The sequence below is a fragment of the Leptonychotes weddellii genome, chromosome 3, assembly GCF_054177405.1.
Source record: "Leptonychotes weddellii isolate Sample4059 chromosome 3, ASM5417740v2, whole genome shotgun sequence".
In the NCBI taxonomy this organism is placed as follows: Eukaryota; Metazoa; Chordata; class Mammalia; order Carnivora; family Phocidae; genus Leptonychotes; species Leptonychotes weddellii.
The window spans coordinates 27,967,489-27,975,914 of NC_138371.1; the positions used below are offsets into that span (position 1 = coordinate 27,967,489).

The following is an 8,426-nucleotide window of genomic DNA, read 5'->3' on the forward strand; positions in this document are numbered from 1 at the left end:
TTAGTATTGCCCAAAACATGCTTTTATTCAGTCCTAAAAAGTGCTATGGATTCTCTGCTAAGGTAGTGGTGAAAACTCAAACCCCCTTAACTCTCATTTGTGGACTTTCTCTGGATCACTAAAAATAATTCTGAATGCATTATACTTATCTTTCAGTGAAAGAATCCCAAGCATACTACTAGAATTAATTAATCTCCCTTTCAGTGACACAAACCATATCAATGTTAGCAATATTGGCTTTCAGGTGAGAGGTATAGATCTTTTGTCATTTACGTTTGGATGTCACAGTTTAGAAGCTTTAACATCTAAAAAACTAATATTTAATATCAATATAATCATGTAATGGGAAAAGTTGCTAAAAATTATGTTATACAATTGACTATTAAGAACTTGTTAAGGTTTACCCTTGGCTTCTGAGATACTATGTTGGAAGTCTGGGGTTCAATGGTCCAAAAGAGAGATTATTAACTAAAGAAACTTAAAAATAGCTATGGAGACCTGGCTTGCTTCGGAGATAAACCACAAAATAGTTTCACTGAGAGAGCACACATGCTGTCAAGAGCTTTGGTAGGAACACTACTTGGTATTACACTGTGTGGGGACTTCTAGCTGTTTAGTCCCCAAGCAGTTTCATTAACACCATTGGACTTGGAACTTAATTAGTAATACTTAGGTTCTATCCTTAGTGGTGAAGGGTGTGGAGAACTATTTCATCCAGGAACTTCTTCAGGGAAAAAGAAGTTGCTTGATAAATATAGTAAGAGTTTGAATAAATGGGTAAGTAGCTGCTTTAATGTCAAAGACTCTAGGATAAATTGCTCCTGTTTTTCCACTCAAGTTCAGAAGACAACAGAGTGGACATTTCTCAATATCTGGCCAAACCACATCCATTCCTCATTTCTAATAGGCTCCGGATTTTCTACAGGGGACTTACCTCGTGTGCTATCTTGCTTGGATGAAAAAGCCAGATGCTTGGAACTCACTACCAAAGACAAAGTTTCTAGATATTGTCCCTGTCTCTGGCCTGGAACAGTGCAGGGATGGGAAGGAGACCTAAACTCAGCAAATACTATTCTCCTGGAACGTTAAGTCTCACTCAAGTGACACGAGCATGAGGGAAGATTGATGTTTCCTTGTTGCAGAGAATTGCATCCTGACCAGATTACTCCTAAAAAAGAAGCTTTAACTCCCATTTGCTCATCTTGCCTTGATTCCTGCCCATTCATAAGTTCTCAATTCTGAGCCTCCCTTTGATTTTAGGAGCCCTCATGTTTCTCAAGTATATTTCCTCTTATTTGGAGTAAGAGTTGGCTTTTGTTGCTTGGACTCAAGGAGTTCTGTTACAATGACTATGTCAAAACACAAGAATACTACCCATCAAATAGTGTGAGTTGGTGGGGGGGCCTGCTGTAATCCCAAATACAAAGTTAAAATGTGCACTAATAATCAAAATTTCTTTTTTTCTTCAACTCACTATTGTCAAAGGAAGAGATAAAATTCCCCCTTCAGTCTCAAGACTTCTAGCTGCCACAGTTTACATGTAGTGAATAACCACACTTTGCCATTCTCATCTCTTCCCAAGATTTTCTATCTGCTCAGGGAAAACTCACTACCATCCCTGTAACTGCATGAGTTATTGGCTTTCTTGTACCTTCATCTGTCTGTCTATCTATCTATTTTACAAATGATAGAATTTCTTCCTTCTTCCATTCCAATTTACACTGTTCTCTTCATTGAAAACCTGCTCAGTATTCAGTTTCTGGGTTGCCTTTTATTAACCTCAGTGACTGATCATTCCATTACTGTGAATCCAATTCAACACTTATATATGTTATTTGCATTGCATTTTCACTTATTTTAGTTTGTGAATAGTTCTAGATGCGTGTATGTTTTAGCTTTCCTATTAAGTTTCAAACTCCCTAAAAGCTGAGACAGATTTTTTTTTTTTTTCAAAGTCCTCATTGTTTCGGTTACAAAATTCCTATACACAGTGGGGAATGACTCTCTTGAATAACTGTTTTCACAAAGATTTTCAGAAGATATTTAAGAGGGAGCCAGATCTTGCAAAAGACTATTCTAGATAACTTTAACTACCTTAATAGTAACTACATGATACCTTGACAGATTTTTAATACATAAAATTGCTGCAAATGTATATGCTTTTAACTTTTCATATGTTAAAATTTTAGAAAGGAAAAAAAATGATCTGTAAAATTAATGCCCACTTATTTAAGAATGCCAGCTTGAAATTTTACAAGGACTCAGACCAAAACAAGCTAAAAGCAGCTACCAGCACTATGTATAAGTGTTCCATATAACTAATTGCATGGGAAGACTTTGCACTCTCAAAACTTCTAACAGCTTGAAAAAGGAACCATCTTCCTCCAACGAAAGCTGACGTGTTTTTGTTTCGGGCTGTCCCTGGGTAGTCTCTCTCCCCTCTGAAAATTCCCTGCAGACTTGTGTTCAGTGGGATTGCTATTTTGGTTGCATAGTCAAATCACACATTTTCCATCCTTTAATTGTTTCAACCCAAGACTCATAGGATCTGATTGCTCAAGGTTCTCCTTCCCTAACAATGGCTTTAGTCCTTTGTGTTCTGGCTTTCACAGAGTCCTGAATTTAATAAACCTTTTTTTCCCACAATATCATTCACCAAGTACTGCATCATCAAGGCAAACAATACATTGATAGCATATCTTTGGGCCCTAAAAATTCTGGGTTATAGTGGAATTCAATTCAGGTGATTAAAACTTGACTTGCAGTTTTAGATATTTCAGCCTCTGAAATTGTGGCTATCACATTCTGTTAATCAAAATTACCCGTGGGTATAAAAAGTATCATTAAGCACATATCCTCTACAGGTACTGTGTCTGAGAGGAGCAGGTGTTTTTTGTTAAGTATCAGTCCTATCACCTTGTTTAGTAAATCTCACAGATAAATCAGTGTTCAACTGAAATAGGAACAGAAACTAAGCAAATATTAAGATTCCTCTCTCCCGATATTTCTCACCCTTTTTTTCACCACCGTCTCCCTAAGGAGCCTTTTAAAACACTATTTTCCTAATTGCTACCCCACATGAAATTTTAATATGCTGTATATCTAGTCATGCGCCGTATGTATATCTATGCTTCATACATAAAAAGAGTAAGTATAAGGCCTATACTTTTTATTCAGTACAGAGTTAAGAATGACTAAATAAATTTTTTAAAAAGCTACTAACATTTAACTTAGTATAACTTTATTTGCTGAGCAATTTTAATGAAACTTTTTTACTCACATAAATTGTAATTATCAAACTTCATATGAATCTAATTTACATAAATACATAACAGCAATGTAATCAAATTTCTAAAAAAACCTCAAAATTGTTATATTTCCAGTAAAGGCAAAGCAATTAAAAGATTTAATTTTTCAAGTATGTTTTTAGTGAACTGAACTTCTTGCTTGATAAAAGTTTTGCTTAAGAAAACAGTATTTAACTTAACTGGCTACTAGATAATCATTCAGATATTGTCAACTTTTTTTAGCACTTGATGTCATTAATGATAGGTTGAATAACTTTTTTAAGATTTATTTTTTATTTATTTATGACACAGAGAGAGAGAGAGAGAGCACCTGTGAACGAGAGAGCACAAGCAGAGGGAGTGTCAGGCAGAGGGAGAGGGAGAAGCAGGCTGATGTGCGACTCGATCCCATGACCCTGGTATCATGACCTGAGCCAAAGGCAGATGCTCAACCAACTGAGCCACCCAGGTGCCCCAGATTTAATAACTTTTAAAAATTAAATAATAAAATATAAACTATATTTCAAATATTCAAAGCCCAAATCACACACAAAAATGCTGAGAAACACAATGACATCCACAAGGCAGCCAATGGACACAGGCCACTTCTTGGGTGATAGCTTTGAGATCTAGCAATAAATTGAAAGCCCCCTAGTCATAGCTATAATATTGCCATAGTTCTATAGCTCTGATCCTGTATGCAGTTTGTAAACCTTCCATTAACTCAGCTGAGGCTGCTGATATGATACCGAAGGAAACCCAACAAGAGAAATTAAACACTAAGGAAAAAGATTTGCTCAGAGAGGATGAACTTTGCTGGGACACAACCCACTATAATATTTAAGATAGTTTTGCCCGCCAAGAACCAACTTGCACTCCCTTCAGCATGATATCACTGCCCCGACTCTGAGAAGGTATGCATATTTAAAAGAATATATCATTTTATGTATCCGTATGCCCTTCAACTATAAGCCCAATGTGTTTCCGTCTTCCCCTTTACTACCAATTTCTTTGAAAGCTGTCAGTTTGAGCTGTCTTCAATCCTACACCCTTCATTCACTCCTCAACCAAACACAATGCGATTTCTAGTTCTACCACTTTACTGAAACTGCCTTGGCTCTTAACAAACACTTAGTAAATATTCTCTATGTAGAAAAAGTCTTCCTACATTTATTCATTCAAAAGTACCTCCCTGGCCCTCCTCTTAAGTATCCTATGGCCTTTGACAGTGTTGGCCATCCCTTATGCCATACCGGCTTCTGCAATACTTCTCTTTTCTGGTAACTGCATATTTCAGTCTTTTCTCAGTGCACTTTGGTACAGTTTTTTCCCTTAAATAAATATGCCCTTAACCCCAAGACTGCAAAATTCAGCAGCGTCTCTTTTTTGCTAATAAGTCCTCTCCCAAGGTAACTGCAACCCCTCCCACGATTTCAGTTGTTCATTGTATGCATGAAAATAACCACCGAATATCTACACCTCCTGACCACTGTTCACTGCTATTTAGATGTCCCACGGGGGCCTCAAATTCAGCAGAACCCAAAGTGAATTCACAATCTCACCCTACCCACACTTAGGTTGGTCTTCCCACTTGAAAGACATCACAATCCATAGCACCCTGTTTCACCAAGAAACCCAGGAAATATTTTTGGTCCTTTTTCCCTCTTTTCCCTTGCCACCTGCATCCCACCATATCCAACCCAACTGCATAACTACACATTGGTCAGTAACACCTTTTACATGTGTCATACCTTCTCTAGAAACTTCCACTATCACTGTCCTAGTTTGTGTCCTTACTGCTCATCCGGACTATCACAAGAGTCCCCTGTTTGATGAATCTTTCGGTTCTTTCTCTCATCCTCCTTCCAAAAGACCAATTTTTTAATTTCTAAAAATTCAAATTTATTCATGATGCAGACTTGCTCTTAAAAGAAGATGATTCCATCTTGTCCACAAAATCAAGGCCCTTCCTTCTCCATATGCTCCTGAATTGCTCTGCTAGTCTTATTGACCACTACAATAGACAACTATTTTGCTGAATAAACAATGCTTTCCCATGTCTCTGATTTTGCTCATGTTATTCCTTTCTCAAGTGCTTGCTCTCCTGACCTCCTACACCTCTTCCCATGTCTCTGATTTTGCTCATGTTATTCCTTTCTCAAGTGCTTGCTCTCCTCCTTCTCAGATTATCAAACTATCTCATTAGACTTTAAAAAATAAACAACAATCACCTCCTTCCAAAATCTGCCAAAATCTACCCATCATACTGTTTGTATTTGCCTAAGGTGACCTACTGGAAGGTCTGTTGTGTGGGACCTCCTTGAGGCTAGAAACTGACATATTATTCTGTAAACAGATTTTTCTAGATTGTTAGCTATTTTCATATGTTCGATAAAGTGCATGATCTTACACAGAAATGCTCTTCAACATTAAAAACAACTACCTATAACCTGTTTTTTAATGGGATAAATAATCCTCATTCCTTCATACATGGACAATGAATGAATCTGATTAAAAATGCTGAAGGTCTAATGAACCAGCACTGATTACATAGTCTCAGGTTTGTAAAGAGATATTCAAAAATGAAATAAAATTCATCAAACCTTAGGAAAGATTACCGTTTAGCCTCACTTATCTATTGCACATCTGCCTGACCACATTATCTTAGCGCTTAAGCATCGTTTTTGCATTTCAATGTGGCATTCTATCAGATTAATGCCCAAGATATTCCAGCTGCACTGCAAGTGAGTGAGTGGACATATAGGAATATTATGCATGGCTTGTATCATTGACATTGAGCAAAGGAAATGTGATTAGCACCAAATTGCATCTGACAGGGGAATCAGAAACCTGTCAAACACGATGACATGGATCCAATGTTTAGAAGGCAAAAGGGGGAATAAAGGAGCAGGGCAGTCTGGCATGGAGACAGCAATAAAACACAACAGCGATGATAAATTAATTCATTTACTTATGAAAAATTAGAGGCTTCCACACACAGCTCTCATTTATAATCTTGTCAATCTGGTTGAGTAAATAAAAAGGCTCTACAATATTAGTTGAAAACACAGGCAAGAGGGAAAATGCAAACATTGGATTCTTGGCCTCACTTTTAATCAAATACAATAATTCTTCAATATGAGCCGCAATGGTCTTTGAAAGAAATTTTTCATCAGAGGATAGATTATATCACCTCCTAGATAGGTCCCCTTTCCTGGGCTCAAATTTAGAGCCATAAAACTCCAGGGCGTAAGATCATCACCGTACCCTAGGCTTTGTGCTAGTCAGAAAGGGTATTTAGACAAAAGGATACACCAAAATGGACTCAGCGGTTTGCTCTTGAAGACTCTGAGAAAGCAAAGTACAAAAATCTTCTGATAGCAAGTGGTTATAGACAGGCATTATAGTTTCACTCTAGGAAAAGTGATTGCCGGAGGTAATATTAAGCTCACATTAAAAATTGCTTTAAAAATTTGTCAATCTAATAGAGAGCACAGTATCCTGATGGTTCACATTCTCAGGATGAAGGCTTGAATGAACCTTAAGCTTTTTTATTTTGCCATGCTCCAAAAGTGAAGGGGGCATTAGGTATATTAATTACCCAGGACCCTCTAATTGTTCTTCAAACATACTTCCAAAAAGGACTTTCTCAGTATTACACATGGAATAAGAAAAAGCTCTTCTATTGTCCCATTAACATGACTATGGGAGTAGATAAGAGCTAAGGAACAAAAATCCAATGTGCTTATCTAAATGGAAGACCTTTAGAAAATAAGCAACTGCCTGGAAGAGGCAGCTAAAGAGAAGAGATTTCTAGGCACAAAACCATCCCTCAAACTGCTCAAGTCTCCAAGAAAACCCTCATGTCATATGCAAAGTGTTTTTAGAAATTCAAATAAGCTATAATGCATGGATTGCCTTAAACAAGACTAAATTATAAAACTTTTTGAGGGCAGAGGATTATTTATTAGATGAAAGATGAGCTGTATTTAAAAGAGAGAAAGGTCATATCCATTATCAATAACAACTCAAAACTATAAATATTCCAGGTGCCCATTAACAGGAGACTATATAAATAACTTGTAGAATATTGATAAAATGGAATATTACTATTAGAAAGGAGCTAACTACTATATACCCATCAAAGAGCAAATCTCAAAAGCATTATGCTGAGTGAAAAAAAGCCTTACACAAAAGAATACAGACTGTATAATTCTAATTGCATGAAGTCCTAAACTGGGCAAACCATGGTAGAAAACCATCAAAACAGTGATGCTGTTACATGGGACTGGAAGGGGAGACTGACTGGGAAAAGTGACTTTCTGAAGTGACAGTAATGTTTCATATCCCCATAGGGCCTTGCATTACACAGGTGTGTTTACTGTCAAAACTCATCAAATGATAGACTTGGGATTTGTGCGCATCGCATCATATGTAATCTGTAAACAATACTGAACTCTAGTTAATGACACGAGTGCCAAAGTGTTTGGGATACAGTGCATTTATGTCTGCGATGACTTGGGAATGCATAAAAAATAAGATGGACTGAAGAATGGTTAGAGGAACAGATAGATGAATGGATATGGGACAAAGCAAATATAATAAAATGTTAATTGTAAAATCTAGGTGATGTTGACGATATGGGTCTTCAGGGTGTAACTCTTTCCACTTTTCTTTATATTTGAAGTTTTTCATAATAAAATGTTGGAAAAACGGTGTATGAGGGAATTGGAGAGGTCATGAATATAAGCTTTCAGTGAAGTCGGGGTACAGTCAGACCCAAGATGGTGGGTCCTAAGGATCAGAGAGCAAGGAAAAAAGTCACCAGCCGCACTGCACGACTGCAAAGGAGCGGATACTGAGCAGGATGCAGGCAAGTGGCCATTGTTCGGAGTGGGACAAATAACTAGGCCAGGTAAAACAGTAAAATCACAAAATCCTGCAGGAAAGGATAAATGACATGTCAGCTGTTTAAAAAGTCAATCAGGGGCTCCTGGGTGGCTCAGTTGGTTAAGCGGCTGCCTTCAGCTCAGGTCATGATCCTGCAGTCCTGGGATCGAGCCCCACGTCCGGCTCCCCACTCAGCTGAGAGCCTGCTTCTCCCTCTCCAGAGGGAGGCCGCTCTGCCTACTTGTGCTC

General features: G+C 37.6%; 1 protein-coding gene and 1 long non-coding RNA gene across 2 annotated transcripts in view; both read right to left on the reverse strand.

The window, feature by feature from the left end:
- The window catches only part of PARD3B (par-3 family cell polarity regulator beta), a 985,082-nt gene that overhangs the window by 628,102 nt on the left and 348,554 nt on the right, over nucleotides 1-8,426 (reverse strand). The gene's annotated exons all lie outside the window — the stretch shown is intronic.
- On the reverse strand, nucleotides 1,880-8,420 carry LOC145720483 (uncharacterized). Its single transcript, XR_014143415.1, has 2 exons — nucleotides 5,404-8,420; nucleotides 1,880-5,336 (listed from the first exon to the last, which is right to left on the reverse strand). It is a non-coding gene; the product is annotated as an uncharacterized LOC145720483 (long non-coding RNA).